The sequence below is a fragment of the Akebia trifoliata genome, chromosome 6 (assembly GCF_017979445.1).
Source record: "Akebia trifoliata isolate Shusen 1 chromosome 6, ASM1797944v1, whole genome shotgun sequence".
Lineage (NCBI taxonomy): Eukaryota > Viridiplantae > Streptophyta > Magnoliopsida > Ranunculales > Lardizabalaceae > Akebia > Akebia trifoliata.
Genome location: NC_141380.1, coordinates 3,220,878 through 3,237,863, shown reverse-complemented (window position 1 = coordinate 3,237,863; position 16,986 = coordinate 3,220,878). Strand labels below are relative to the sequence as shown.

The 16,986-nt window shown below is 35.7% G+C and overlaps 1 pseudogene across 1 annotated transcript; it reads right to left on the bottom strand.

The window, feature by feature from the left end:
- Positions 1-2,537: 2,537 nt before the first annotated feature.
- On the bottom strand, positions 2,538-8,556 carry LOC147399641 (transcription factor EMB1444-like; annotated as a pseudogene). Its single transcript, XR_015179103.1, has 10 exons — positions 7,138-8,556; positions 6,395-6,600; positions 5,922-6,000; positions 5,804-5,845; positions 5,449-5,508; positions 3,729-4,800; positions 3,539-3,637; positions 3,292-3,435; positions 3,000-3,125; positions 2,538-2,891 (listed from the first exon to the last, which is right to left on the bottom strand). The product of XR_015179103.1 is annotated as a transcription factor EMB1444-like (transcript).
- Between the last annotated feature and the right edge of the window lie 8,430 nt (positions 8,557-16,986).

Sequence of the window (16,986 nt, the reverse complement as noted above, 5' to 3'; positions counted from 1 at the left end):
AAAGATATGAGAGTATTAAGATGTTAAATCAATAGCCACGTGTCGTATGATTTTGACCCTTACTAAGAGTAGTTCTACTCAAAGATTCGTGATGTATGCACGCGTTTGGATACGCAGCTGATGTGGCAAGGGCACAGAATCATAGATAATTTTCATCTGGATACACAAGAAAAGGATGTATGGTTATGTGCCCTTTACACTTTCTTTTGAATTAAGTCTGAGGTCTTGAAAATGAATAATCACCGAAACTTCCACATAACTCTCAAACTTAAAAAATGAAATACAATGGAATGATGGTGAAATTTGGGACAACTCTTAGAGACAACAAGTGAAGATCTTCAATTTTTGATTTGTCGCAAGATTCAAGATCGAAATCCGTTAACAAAACAATTAATGGTTCGCATCATTATACGATTAAGAGATATTCTCTTGTGAAGGGGATGGGTTCTAGAAAATATATTACGAGTGATTCTTTTACGATTGGTGGGTATGCGATTTATTTTTACAATTCGATGTATGTATTGGTGTTTATTGCATTTGCGAGCAATGGAAGTGACGTGGCATTGTTGATTTTTTTAATTTGAGTTAGTTTTTGAATGAGATTTTTGTGTTAAAAATGTGTCACAATTGAAGAATTGGGGTTTTTGAAGGAACCCTCCTCGGTATAAGATGTGTGGAAATGTAGGGCAGTGCACATATAACTATAGATATCTTACCTCGAGATACAAGTTTAAAAATCAATGAGTCTCTATGCACTGCCACGTCAACGCAGTGTTGAATACAGTATCAAACGAAGGCAGTCCAACATTTTCCACATACCAAAGAGCGCCTAGGCAATAATTATGTGGAAAGTTAAGCCCTATACATGGTACGCAAGAACTGATTTTTGTGTCAAAATTAATTTTCTGGAGGTGAGATTCTTTAAAAGAAGAGATTTAGAAACCTCAGATTTTCTTGAGGATGATTGCTTTGCCATGCATTTTGCATGTACTGTGGGAGATCCTCATTCTATAGCTGGAGAAGTCTTTGGTTTCTTGGAAAGTGAAATTCCTCTTGTTTGTGTCCTTGCACATGATTTAATGCCTCAACTCTCAAAGGTTTGAGAAAGGGCTTGATTTTTTTTTTTTTCTTTTCTCTCTCTCTCTCTTGTGTGAAGATTCTGAAATGGAAACAGGTAAAAATTGACATGGATAGAGGTAGTAGAAAAAGAAATGAAAGCAAATGCAGTGACCAAGATGTGGGATTTATGTTGCCCATAGAGAGCTGATATTGACACCTTAACTTTTACTTATTACACTCCAATTTCTTAAATTATTTATCTTATTTGTACCCAATTAAATATTAAAATACTCTTCAAACATCACAAAGGTAATCTCAACATTATAAAGTAGTTGTTTACAATTATGATAAAATCCTAAATCCAAAACTAGAAATCTAGCATTAAAAAAACAGAGCTTCTATTTGACACTTTACTCCCCCCCCAAGTAAATGCAATACCCCACAAACCAAACCACACATACTGGTAAATAGGGAAAATCCCTGTCAGTCGCCAGCGAAGGGGCTTGTACTCAAGACCTCTTCTTTTTGGGAGGGAAGGCCAAATGTGTTTAATTGGATGATTTTGGTCAATTGCCTCTGTAGTATATTCAAAATGGCTACAGGAAAATCTGACGTTGCTTCTTGGGGGGATTTTTCTTATTAAATAGTTTTAGAGATGAATGATGCAATGGATTTGGCAACAAGTAACCAAGTCTACATTATAACCTTGGAGGTTTCAGGAAAAAAAAAAAAAAGGTTTTACATTAATTACCATAGCAACATGGGCGACAACATAAAGCATGGGGGAGAATTTAGAAACAAACAAGAACACCATGGGATAGTAGCTAAAACAGTTGCAGAACACTTGAGATGGTAGTAGCACACTCGGGCTTCTAAACTATTTAGAGATACTCTTCTCTAGTGGAGCCTTAAACGGAGAAGATTTGGGAGTGTACCGAGGGACATTGACAACATCTGGCCATAGGAAGGCCCCCATTGCAAACTCCCTCTTGTAAGCTAAGTCGCCAATAAGTGGTAACCCGTATTCCACAAGGAGCTTGTCAAGCTTCCACTCAGGCATATCTTGGTAGTCATTTTGGTGTACCTTGGGTAATGGAGGGGCATCTGAAAGGAACTAATACTATTCTTCTTGCTCTCCATCTCTCTTATCTTTCTCTTCAATAACAAACACTGAATGTTTTCGTTGGTTTGGTGTGCTTTTTCAGTTCCCCTTTCTTACTGTGGGGGCTTTTTATGGACTCATATGGTATCTTATAGGGGAGGTTTTATTTGCATGTTACATTCACACGAATAACACAGTGTACCTGCTCGTGCATTCAGTTACTCTTTGTGTGTGTGTGTGTGTGTGTGCGCGCGCCAGAGAGAGAGAGAGAGAGAGAGGTCAATCATGATTATTGGGGACCGGCATGACATGAGACCCTTCCCTGGTGTTAATGTGAACGTATATATGAGTGTCGCCATAAGCACACATGAATCCATTCTGTTGTGGTTAAGATGGAGAACGATCAATCCATATTTATCATCACTTCAATAACAGGAAAAATAATTTTGGAGATGTTCAACCTAACGTTGTCTTTCTATGCATCCAGATATAATATAATTCAATCAATTTTCCATGTAATTTACAATACCATGAAATGCTAGCTAGCTAGCTGTACCTATATGTTCTGAGGAGGTCTCATCCTAGGAAATAATACAAGACCCTCACCTCATCACCTGGTTGAGTCCACACGCAAGAAAAAACCTCATAACATGCTTCGGATGGCACTGTTTCGCTGCAATAACTGCATCAAGGGCCAGAAGATTTCCATTCTTTGGAAGCCTGTTGAAGCCTGAGTTCAACAAAAATGTGATAATTCAGTATTTCATGATCATTATGTGAGCCCAAGATCAATACATGAGCTATAACTGGATTAGAGACATCATGATCTATCTTATACCTCCACAATGAAGTGGGCCCACATTTTGTCTAAATGTTTTTCCAGTACTCCTTTCAAGATAATCAGTTCCAACCGTCGGACGACTTGTGTGATTTCCCAGAAAAGCTCGTGCTCCTCACAGAGCATCTGTCATAGATCATTGGGCAAGACATTGCAGAGCAATTCAGCATAAAATGTGCATGAAGTTGGGAAAATGAACAGCAAATTTCTAATGTTATCTAAACTATGAAGCAACGAAATTGCTTCTTTTGCGAAAATACATTTTTCTAGAGTTGGAAATAATGGAACAAACCTCAATCAGTATGTGCCCCGGGTGGTCAAGGTCCTTGATGACAATAGGACACACTCCAAATTGGCTACCCAATTCAAAGGCCCAACTCATGCCATTCTGGTGACCCTGAGTTTCAGATGTTTTTTGCCTCTTTCTACCAACAACCTGCAGATCATTTCAGTTACTTGATGGCTTTTTTTTAGTTGACCCTGGATTCTATGTGAGAAATAAAACGAGGAAATAAATTTAGTTTAACCTGGACAGATACCTTTGGATGCATGTGCTTTAACTTCTCAGCTTGGTCAGAAGTGCTTCTTAAGAACAACATATGCTTTATGGTTCGATCTAGCAGAGTATCAATGCAGCACTGTATCATTGTAGAAAAGAACAGGAATCAATCACTAGCTAATGCACGATATTAGAACCACAAGAAGCAGACACCCTAAATAGTATCTTACCTTTTTTCCATTAGGGATGAGTTCTCGCAGCTCCTTAACCCGATCTTGGATCATCTGTCTGTCCCTCAGCCTCGGCCTCGGCCTTTTAACGTCACCAAGTCTGGCCTTTCTTTTGCCCATGTGTGATAACTTGGAACTCTTCTTTGACTGTATAAACCCAACTCTGTTGTTATGATGCTCCTCATTAATCAACTCGCTTGTCATTCTCTCTGATGAAGAACTTGTAAGAACTTCCAAGCAACCGCTTCCAGATTGACTCTGTGTTTGAAAAATGGAGCAAACTGTCCTAATGAGGTAGTAGGTGATCTGACACCGTTGGATCTATTAGGTGCAGCATCACCCGAAGCACCGTAAACATCGGCAACCATTGCATCCAAGAGATTTTCTGCATCATCTCCCTTCAAAAACCATCCCTTGGATTTCCCAACTGAAGGCTCCATACCCCCAATGACTTCTGTACCACAGGTCAGACTCAAGCTGCGACATACATTTTCACCCGAAACAGTTGGGTGCCACAGAGACCCATTGTTCTGTTTCTGGATAGCAGGAGAAAGTGCTCTGTGTAGCTCAGAGCCCAACGGAAAACTTACAAAGCTACGTACACTTTTATGATCTGTCTGCTTACCAGTCTCACCACCGGAAGGCTGATCCATCACATCATTGGATGAAACAAGTTCATACTCATATGAGTGAGTGCAGACTCAAGAAGAGAAACATCGGGTACAATACCCTCCATGCTACCCACATTTTTTCCTGGGACCTGAAGAATATCTTTATCCATGTACTGTGAAGTAATGCCAACATTCATGGTTGATAGTTTGTTCGTTATTTGAATACCATCAAGTGCCAATGAGTCTGTTTTCACGGATAGTTCTGACTGAATTTTTTTCGGCATGTTACCGGTCATAAATGATGGTTCAACTGAGCTCTCTAGGAAAAGAGAAGTCGGAGATGATTGCGCCAGACCTGGGAGATCCATAATTGAGATAAAAGGGATAGATGCCCCTGGAACATGCTGAAGAGTATTGAACATATCCTTGATATGAGCTACCAACATCGGATCCTCAGTGACCTGATGTTTAGATAGGGAAAAAATCAATGATTAGACCAAATACTTATTGCGGCGTATTTCTATATACGTTTTTTTATAAGTGTAAAATTTTATTGAAAACGAAAAAAAGGCAGCTGAGATAGCCCCCCATACAAGGAAAAAAGAAAACTTATGAAATTATATACTTGTGTTCCTTATTTTGAAGTATGATTTTTATTTTTATTTTTATAAGCAAGTTAATTAGTGGATAGCAATTAGTAGATGAAAGAAGGTTTTGAACCTAGGTCGTGGTATCAACACTTGCAAACTTTAACCAACTCGGCAAGTTAGCACCTTCAGTGTAAAAGTGATGTAATTAAAATTTTGAAGTATTGACATTTATGATTTATTTTTAAATACTAGCATTTATCTATCTTACATGTATTAATCAAGCCATACACGTGTTCACCATTTCACAGAAATTTCCACAATCCATGCTGGAAACACAGAGAGAAAACAACCAGTGTATTGCTTATATCAGGAAGGTCAATGCTCCCTTGGTTGCAGGGATCTCCAAAGTTGGAGGCCCTGAGACTATTAACTCAGTGGCTCCAAGATGTACCACATTCAATCTCAACAATTAGCAATTAGTTCTATAATCACTATATGGAGCTCAAAATACTCACGCACCATTTCTAATGAGCCAAGTTGCACAACCCCATGTGGACCTACAGGTACAAGCAAAATAGACTGCAAAGACCATCAGATCTCCAATCAATATTACATCTTCAAAAACTGCCAAATTATGGAAATACACATAGGAATACATGCATAATACTATATACATGGGATGGATAAAATGAGACATTTCTTGACATATTAGATCACTCGCACTAATAGAACCCACATGGAAATCACAGTGCTGATTTTTGTGTGAAGATGATCACCATGTTGAAGAGATCATCGTTCCCAAAAACCAAGCCTTTAATCATCTCTATGTGGGCCTTTTCAGCGTGTCAACCTATCCCAGTCAGAAAGTTGTTACCTTGACACCTACTGCAAACTGGAGTTGCCATTCATCAGGATACTGTAAATTGAACAAACTGAATCAATTTCCTGTCATGTGTACAGTTATCTGGAATTTTATAATTTGGGTCTCTTACCTTAGGAAGTAGCTGGGAGTTGAATTCATCAGCAAAAAACCACAAATGCTTCCCAGTGGATGCTACTGTCCCAACAACCCTGCTTGATAAAAATCATAAATAAGTTCCCCAGCTAATGTTATTCCCCAACATAACTTTATTTATTTCTGTGATAAGTTCAATGTTCTCTAGTTAACACTCTTTAACAGAATCCCTTTAGAGATACTTACAGACAACAATTAGATTTTATAATTCAGTTTTGTAGCTTGCCTCCAAGAAAATCCAATTCAATTTGATACAAACAATCAACCAGCGCAACACAAACAGGATATGAATGAATCATCATAGACAACCCAAGAAAAGTCTGATCCAGTTTGAATTGTGATTCACAGCTGGATCAAAAGCATAAACATCGAAAAATATCATGTTTTCATTGTGCACTCACATGTCTAGGTTAAGCCATGGAATTATAAGATTGGAGCAAATAAACATACCCCTCTCCAAGTGAGTACATGCGACACGACATAGTCGCCACTGCCAGCCCGATTGGGTATCCAACAAAGCTTCCATTGAATGCACTGCTTTCACAGTCAGAAGAAGTAATCCTAACAATCTCACTGAAGAAAACATTGTCTGAAATACTTCCACTGATTCCCTTGGTTTTGGATAATTGCAATACCCATCCTCCCAAGTCAGAAGCCTGAAACAACACAATTCTTAGTTAATAAATAAGAAGAAGAAGAAAGGGCTATTGTTCAGTATTCTTCAGAAGACAACAGTTTTATTGAAGATATAAGTTATCTTTGTGTAGCATGAAACTTCTCTTTACATTTGTAATAAGTCCAGAACCCCAATAACTTGATTAATGTTAAACATGTCAACTTCATCATTTCCATGTTGTCATCTAAAATTGTTATTTTATTACAATGGTCACACAGCATGAGTTGTTTATATAAACATGAGTGTTTGCACAAAATAAAAATAAAAAGTTAGCCATATTCTTGATCTCATTTTGTGCTTGAACTTCGACACTAAACTCAAAAAGTTTCAAGAACATAAATTAGCATCACTCATCCATTAATGGGCACAACACTAAATCCAATTCCATCAGTATATAGATATACTGATGAGTAGGAAACTAAATGAACAATTACATCAGCTAGAGTACAAGATGCGCCTACTCTACTCCTAAAATGGAAGACACCCAACTGAACAAAATGACTGAGAAACAACTTACATTCGGCTCCCGTGCTTGAGCTTCCAAAAGACTGCATATTCCCATTGTGAATTATGGGAAAGACTTTTCAATAACTGCCTCAGTGCAGTGGATTCCATTTGTTGAATACTCAGGGAAAATGCCTCACGTTACAGAAACAAACTTCCAAATCTTCTTCCTTTTTTTGTTTTCTTCTAACTACCTCTGTATGAGCCACGTCCTGCTTGTTTCCTACGCAAACCAGCTCGCCGTGTTATCGGTGGTTCTGTTGAGCCCAAAAGCAAACAGACCATTGCTTCTCCCTCTTTCTCTATCTCTCAAGAAACGAGTAGAAGTAATTCGTTGACAAGGCTAATTGTCAGAACTTAAAGAACACTGGAAACAATAGATTGCTTTATATCTTGATTATTCTGGATAGAAAAACCTGCCATGAAATTGCAGCTAAACCTCTACACAACAAGCATCCACACGCACAGAACAACAAATTTATGGAGAATGAACACAAAGGATTTTGTCTCGGTAGCTGTAATTCAAACTTTCCTCTGCTTTCTCTTGAAAAAATTACTGCAACTTCGATCTCAACACCTACAATTTCTAAATTCCAATAGTTTCCTCAGTGTAGATCCACGATCCGATGATCTCCAAACTCCACAAGTTATTTCATGAGGCAACTTTCTTGCCAAATCAAAACTCTTCAGCAAAACAAAAACGAAATACCTGATTTTCCATCTAAATTCTAAGCGTTAAAGAAATTAACTCGATCTTTCCACGACTCAATATAGAGAGCTGGAACACTCAAAACTCAAAAGACTTCCACAATCTAAGATTTTCTTCCATCGTTTCTCGTCAAGAGACAACAAAAAAAAACCTACTAGAATCAACATTTAGATCAAATTAAAATCTGAGAAAAGCTTTGAGTAATTTTAAACTAAAATGATTGTCTTTCTTAGTTCTTACCTATCTTCGACTCTTTCAGTAAGAAAAAAACGTCAGAATATATAGAACTCGGTCGATTCCATCTCTGTTCAAGCTCCAAAGAAACCTCAACACGCATCAATGGAATTTTCTTCGATCTGGACAATTCTTCCACCGTTCTTCACAGAAAAATAAAATGTAGAACCGAAGTAATTCGATCTTCTGGTGTTGCAGATCAATTTCAATAAAATAAGCTCAATTTCTACTGTTTTCTGCCCTAATTTTTTGAAGAAATCGAGAAAAAGTGATCTATAGATCAAGTGAGCTTTATCTCTCTTTGACTGTTCGTATGCACAGATCTCTCTGTCCCTTTGGTCCCCCTCTCTCCACCAAGCGCCTTTAAAGTTTAAAATTCTCTCTGAGTCTGGATTCCACATTTGAGTGGCCCAACCAGAATTTGGATAAATACCACGTCAAGTCTAGGCAACTGGATCGTATATCGGAACCAATCATTAGCGCGTGTTTGGGGGTAATTGGCCCAAACTCGACTGTATTCTTGCAAGTAATGGCCTACCTCATGGATCTATTTTACTTGATTCGTGGGTTCTCTTGGTTAAAATTTCGATTCGTGAATTTGTATGTTGTAACGATGAATAGGATAAAAAGATATTGAAGTTGATAGATTTTGATAAGAAAAAAAAGAGTCGTGCTACACTCACGTTGACTGAAGCCCTCGAACCAAGCTACGTGGAAGTTTTGCGTGTTATAGGATCATCTATTGTTTGTAACACATTTATTGCTTTTGTTATGTGTCACACCATGTAAACTCAATATTATATCAACAAAGTTATCTCCGAGCTTTGTCTCGTGTTGCTTCGTTTACTTTTTTGCTAATTACATTGGTGGTATACTATCATTTTGTGACCTCAATTTGGAACCTCGTACGACACTTCTTGGCATGAAAGTGCGATATGAGATATTACGTTGAAGTTACTTCAGCATTATTGAGAAAAAAAATCAGATTTTTTTTATTTATAAGTTGAAGATGAGGGTACTTGGTCATTTTCTATTAGTCTATTAATAAAGACTAATGTCAAAAGGGTATTTTATCAATTTAAAATTTTAGGGAGATATCTCAAATATAATCAATATACGAAGGAGATGTATAGGATTAAAGTAAGGCTCGTTCTAACTCCCTCCAATCAACACTATGCTTATGTGGCAATGAAGGTCGGCATTTCCCAACTCAAAAATATGGAGGTGCCCTGATTCATTGCATTTTATGAATCAAGAGCGAATTGTATCGTGAACTGGTTCGGTTTGAATCAGTTCGCAGTTAGATACTTGCATAACAAATTAGGTAACACATATCTATACCCATATATTTCACATTAATCAGATGTTCTAAAGATTTGATCTAAATCATTTGGTTGGTTGTATATTTGGTTGGATGGTCAAATGTTGATGTTCAATGGAAATTCTAATATCCAATGATTAAATGAAATAGGAAGATATTCGAAATTTTGAAAAGTGAATTACTCTAACTATAGTTTTGTAGGGGTGCAAACGTCTTATTCCAATTACAACATCCATACTATCTCACTTTATTGTCTTTCATCTTTACCTTTTTTTTTTAATTTTATTATATTTTCTCTCTTTGTCCCCCATTTTTCAATAATATTATTCTTCTAAGTTTATATCTTTCCTCTTTTGCTTTTTTAAATTTGATCAAGTTTGATCCTTATCTAAACATGTATCTAATACAATCAAAATCCTTGATCTAGAGTTCTGAAACCCTTAACCATTGATTTGTAATTGATCATATTTGGGATATGGTCAAATCAAATCTATTAACAACCTTATTCTTCACTAGGGTTGCCAACATCTCATGCGTTTTGTCCCGCATGTTGCTGTAGACAATCTTGAAGGCATCCATTTATTTATTTTTATGTTTTTTAATTTTGATTGGCAATTTGGTCAATTGTCAATGTTAGAGTAAATCTGAATTATTGGAGTCATGGATGAAGGATGAATTTTTTTTTTAAAAGAACCTTCATTTCTTCATGTGTTTGTGGTAGGAATGAATGGTCTTCAAAAAATAAGGTCTTCATGCATAAAAAATAAAATAAAAGGTTGCTTTGGATATCTATTATTAATAATCCCAATTTGATATCCATTAAATAATATCTCTCTCACTGTGTGTTTTGATCGAATAGGAGCTGACGAGAGAGGGTTAGGTCATTTATTGAGCAATCATCTTCTTCGGCTCGAACCACTCATCTCCATTGAGTCCAATCCCAACATTGGATGAGTATCTTGGCCATCGAACCATCTACTACAATGATCGAGGGCTAATCTTCCTGTCAAATTCATGATTCCTCAAATTTTTCTCTCTCAAAAATATTTCTCTCTCTCTCTCTCTCAAAAATGTTGCTCAATCTTTCAACCCTAACTCAATCTCTTAGAAAAATTTATTTTTTCTCTCAAAATCCATCGTACTCAACTTCTCTATACAAACTCTATTTTTTTTTTTTTAATCTTTTTTACTTCTCTTTATCAAATTTTTTTTTGTTAACTTCTCTACACAAACCCTTTTTTTTTTTATCTTTCTCCAAAATCCACTATCTTCCACACCAGATCAAATCAGGTTTGGATTACGTAAAAGCCTAATCGTATAGGATTTGGTTCTAAGATTCAATGATATGATTGGATTTGAATCGCACGATACATATTTCGAATCAACAACAGTTTGATAATGATCTAATACCGAATCGATCCATTGCCAACCCTAGTCTTAACTATTTTACTAAAAAAATATACTTACATGACATAATCATTGAGGGTCCTTAGTCATTTTGCGACAAATGAATGATCAAGAAATAAAGGTGAAAATAAAAATTACATTGGTTGAAGTACTAATCATACCTAAAGACACTATTATTCATTCATTTAATCTTCCCTTCTAAGTTCCATGTGTTATTATCAACAAGAAATAGAGGTAATGGTTTCATTGAATCTAAATTACTAGACCATTATTTTAAAATTCAAAGAATGAGGTGTTATGGTCTATGGAGCTTAATAGTACTAGTCAATAAAGAGGTATTGTAAATCAAGCCACGCCTTCATATTAATCAAACTTGGTGGTGAGCTAGTTAGGGGATTCAGGGCTTCGCCTCCGAAAGAAAATTTTCTATTGGTATTTTCATAATTTTACTAATATTATGTAAAATCCTAGATAGATTTCTTGGGGTATTTATATTTCTCGTTGTAGTGAAAGAGTGTAATCTATAATTGCAAATTTTTTTCATAATGGAATTAATGTGATCAGTGAATGTACTTAAATCTAGAGGAAACCATATAAAATCTTTATGTTTCTTTGTGTGATTACAACTTGTGTTTGATTTTTTCGATTACACATGTTTTCTTAACATGAGGACAGTGTCATGTTCCTATAAAATAGTAATAATGTCTATATAACAGGATTTAGTTGGTGTTTAAAATACATTGGACTCCTAACATAGGAAGCAGATCCTCTGTAACACAACAATCTTGTAGCACTCTCGCCACTAATGATAGTGAGTCATAGTATGAAAAACTAACATCAGAGTCATCTTGTGATCATAGTTTAGACTTTTTTTTTTTTTAAAGTAATAAAAGATTTTTTTTTTTTTTTACAAATCCACATCTTTAAAAATGAATTGAACTCTCAATTTTTTAAGGTTGGGATTTTACCATAACATTGATGTGGCACTCTTTCAACCATACAAACATTGCTACATATGATTGTGTTATAGAGGATCCATTTCTCCTAACACAAGCCATGCAGGAAGCCCTAGGTGTTTTAAATGCAATCAAAACGTACCACGTAGCCACCATTTATTGTCAAAGGAGCAAGACACCATTATGGATCTAAATAAAATGAGAGTCGTAACAGTAACATTAAAACTGACATCAATTCTCACATTGCAGATGTGGGATGTACACATTATCATATATGTTTTTACTCGTATCTTGATGAAATGCATCTATGGGTTTTTTTTTTTTTTTTTTACATAAATCCACGTTCAGCAATGTAAGAATTGTTGTCATTTTTAATGTTACTTCATCAGTTTCCCTTCAAATAAATCTACCGCGTTACCACTTAAAATGCAGAGGTACCTAAAAGGCCAACGAGTTGACGCAATTCATGATTATTAAAACCATGATGAAAGCGTCATTCAGTTTGCCATGATTCCATTAACAAAGTGGGGTCCGAAAGGGCTGTGGACGAAGTAGGTTAGATAGGGCCAACAACGGGCATCTTTACCGTTGACTTGGTGGACTGTCCTCCCAAGATCTAGATCATTGGATCGTCCTTAAATTTAACAGTTAAGAATCATCCAATGGTCACACAAAACTCACGCACAAACAAATAAATATGTAATATAACCCTGAATGAGACGAGACTGACTTTGAAGTGGGCACCCTGCTTCAAATTTTAAAGAAACTCTCTCCTTTAATAGACACGTGGTGTTTTGAATTTATTTCACGCCCAACTTTTCTATTAAAATTTGGAACATCATTGAAAATGCAACGTGTAATTCAATGGAGAGGGCTTCTTCAAAATTTTGAAGCAGACTACCCGCATCACAGGTTTTTCCGAATGGTAGAAAGACCTAATTGGATGAAAAGGACTTCCATAGGGATCCAATGTAAACATAGTGTTGCCTCCAAATAAATAAATCTGGACCCAAAGAAGAAGGAAAACTCTCCTTAATGTTTTTTTTTCCCTTTTTTATAACAAGGTGTCCTACTTACACCCGACTAGGGGGGACCAGATGTGCTAGTGCCAGAACCAAAGCATATGAGACCCTCCCCTAGGGCGTGCAATGTTCACACATCATGCGTAACAGGTAAGTGAGAAAATGCCCTCGTAGGTGGTCCTGAGAATATTGCTCATAGCGGGTATCGAACACACAACCTAAGGACTCTTATTTGCCCATTGGATTTGAAATGGCCAGATCCTATACACTTAGGGAGAAGGGTTTCAATCCTCCACTTTGGATGTACACGATCTAGACTCTTTAGGAGATACTCCAATATTTAATTTAGTGGGCAAAAAAGATTCTTAGCTTAAGGGAAAAAATTGATAATCCATATAAATTAATCTTACTTATATAGGCAATTTATATATGTTATTTGAAATGATAGTAAGTTTAATTTTAATTGTATATTTATGTTCTTAGCAGATCTCACAAGTGTAATCCTTAAGTTACTCACCATTAGTTTAACGGTAAAGGCCTACAAAATCTGTTGGATATGAAGTTGTCATAAAACCATTCCTTGTTTATATTACGAGTGCTAATAATATGACGGACTTTTGATGAACGGACTTAACGCACACTAACGTAGAAGCACATAGCTTTTTTTTTTTTTTTTTAAGTTTCTCTCTCTTGCTCGTTCTCTGCCTACATATTTATTTTTTTAGATTTCAAATCTTAAACAGGATCTTTGGGGCCACATTGATTATCACATTGACAATCCAACAACATAGATATCTAGATTTAGTGAAAATATTCATATAATTTTTTTTTTTAAACAAATATTTTTCAAGCTTGATCCATGGTGTATAAAATGGACGGCTATCAAGCACCCACATTTAAAAATAAAATTCAATGGTGAAACATAATTGTTTTTTTTTTTAAACTTCATATATTTTATCCTCTACAACTTCATTTCATCGAATCATAATTTTCAATGTCACCAAGTGATAAGATCTGAAAGTTTATTTATTTATTTTCATTATGACCAGGAGAGAAGAACTCTATTTTTCCCTTTTTTTTTTTTTTTTTTTTTAATAAGTTATATACTTCTACATCAGCATGCGTCAAATCCGTCCACCAAAAGTCCATCATATTATCAACACTCTTATTTTACCATCAATTCAAAATAATATTGTCATTTGATTTATAGAAGAAGAAAAAAACGATCGATATGACAAGACGAGTAACTATTGAGCCCCACCAAGCGTCTCCAAGCACATGTTGGTACGAACTGTCCAGTTTGCGGCTGACAAATTAAATGTATTAGATTGTGAAATGTCGATCTAACTGTAGAGTAAGTCAAAACATATGTGAAGGAGCAGACATATGTGTGTCAGTTTCTTTTTAATAGAGTGTTGATTTTTTAACTCAACCTAATAACGGACTCAAAAACTCACCAACGTGGCATGGGCAAAGAACCGTAGATTCTGTTTTTCGAGATACAAAACCATAGATTTTATCCCTTGGGATACACAGTTGACCTGACCAACCTACCATTTACAGTTGTGTATCCCGAGCAGAATAATGATTTTTTAACTCAACTGGACAATGTGACTCAAAAACTCCGATGTGTCATGTGCAAAGAACCATAGATTCTTTCACTCGGGATACACAACTATAGATGGCAAGTCAATTGTGTATCTCGAGGGACATAATCTTCGATTCTTTACCCATGCCACGTTGGTGAGTTTTTGAGTCCCTTGTCAAGTTGAGTTCAAAAATCAGTAGTCTATTTATAAATTATAACGTGTGGCTCCAGATTTGGGAGGAACAAATTACAAGGAGTCCAACTAGCCTTACTAAGTTAGTAAGGATTTCACTATCACTAAGAGTCCTTGGGCCCATCTTGTAGCATCAAAAACATGATTTGATGCTTCACGATTATAGAGGACAAAATTCTATGAACTTTGAAAAAAATTTATTTCTTACCATTAAATTTCAATTTTAAGCTTGCATGATGTGGAATTTCGATAGCTATCAATTTTTAAAATCTTGGATCAGGATCAAATGAAATTGTTTTTTTTTTAAAACTGAGTTTTTAAATGAAATTTAGAGAGTTGTAGTGTTGAATTTTGAGCAAAACAATCCTTAATAAGGCTTAAAATCTTTATTGAGTTAATAAGAAAAATGCTTCTCAATTACAAGGAGTCCGATTATAACCTTACTTAGTAAGGAAAAAGGTCTTGCAAAAACTCATCCATTGTGAAAATGAAATCTTGAGATTCATAATAAAGTACAAGATCTTGTTTTGACCATGAATTAATTTTACGAATCTCGATATTTCTTTGACGGTGGATGAGTCTTAGTAAGTACTTTTTCGTTACCAAACTAATTAAGAAAGTGTTTTTTTTTTTTTTTTTTAAATTTATTACAAAGATCAAGATAAGAGTCTTGTATAGAGGGACAATTGAAGAGAGACGCACTTAAGGACCCATCACTTATTGGTACGAAGGATTGCAGCAAAGTGTGATATGTTTAGTATGGATGAGGAGCATTAAATAGGTGGTGGGGCTGAAAAGGATGGAAACATGAAGAGTGCGATTGAAGGCAAATGGTACACTCATCAATGTATCCACTTTGTCTATTCTTGAGGAAAAGAAAAGGAAAATGATTCCACGACAAGACAAAACAAAACAAAACATGTGCAGTGTAATAATACCCAACTGTACTTAAATGTTCTATTTTCTATTCCATTGGTGATCCTCTTGTGCGAAAAACTACTGTAAAATAAGGATTTGGGAGGACGAGGTTCCTAGCCATACGATCTTGATCAGGTGGTTGCTAAGACTATGGGCCACTACACACATCCAATCAGAGATCAGAGTTAAAAATGCATCATAATAGGTAAAGATATTGCATTCGGTTGGGGAAATGACTTTATTTCACACTGGGATTTCTTGGGGAACAAATCATAACAGGTTTATGTTGCCTTATTCCAAGTTCTAACCCCTCCTTTTTTTTACTTATTAACCACGTTAAAAAAAAAAAATAATAAAGCAAAAGTTGGGGTGCCAATAAAAATTCTTTCTTTTTCTTTTCTTTTTTGATTTTTATTTGTTAGATTTGGGATTTTACAAAGGTCTAATCCTAATTGCCAACAATTACTGAAGTTGTTTGAATGCTTTATAATGTGGAGGTAATAATTTGAACCAAACTTTTGCAATGTTTGAATGGTGTGTTTTAATTTATAATTAAGGTGAGGTAAATAATTTATAAAATTGTAGTGTAATAAGTAAAAGTTGGGGTGTCAATAGCAGCTCTCTCTCCCTCCCTCCCTCTCTCTCTCTCTCTCTCTCTCTCTCTCTCTCTCTCTCTCTCTCTCTCTCTCTACTAGCCCTTCCTATCAATCAACTTTTGCAGAAGGCATTTTTCTTTTTCAATAGAAAGGCTGCATGCATTCTACTCATAACACTAGGGTAAAAGTGTGAAACTTTTCCTTTTTTTCTTTCTCTTTTCATAGAAGAACAAAAAGTTAATAAGCAATGATAAAATGAAGCGCTAACATGTACGTCGTTAATGTGGCAAGTGCATAGAACCATCGATCTTTTTCTTCGAGATACACAAGTAAAAGATCTACGATTCTATGCACTTGCCACGTCAACCACTTACTTGTTAGCGCGTATGTGTCAATATGTCATTTAGCACGTCGTTTAAACATTAGTCAAAGTTTTGCAATAATACCATACTAAGATGATTAAGACATAATTTTGTGAGGTGTAGTGTACAATACTCAAATGCATTGCTTTCAGAAAGCATATCAGACCACAGGCACGCGTGCATCGTCGTGGAAAAGTTGGTGATAACTCATCGATACAACAGGCCCATTTGTTCACTGATGACAGACTTGTGCAACCAAAAAAAACAAGAATCTAGGTATGTGAAAGCTATAGTTACCCAAAAGGGAAATATCTATGAATTGATGGTTATATCTTTAGATCAGATCGATATTGGTCTTAAGATATCTCTTAATAGAGATGCCCCATTTTTGTACTTCACCTGTGGAGGAATGTGGGAATATTTTTAGACCATCCAATCATATAGTGAGTTGTCCATGAAAACCATCCTCACAAAATCTTAATTCATTCTGAGATATATTACTTCATTAAGAATCAAATTTGAAGATTCCGAACTCTTCATGTTCATTTAATGTGAT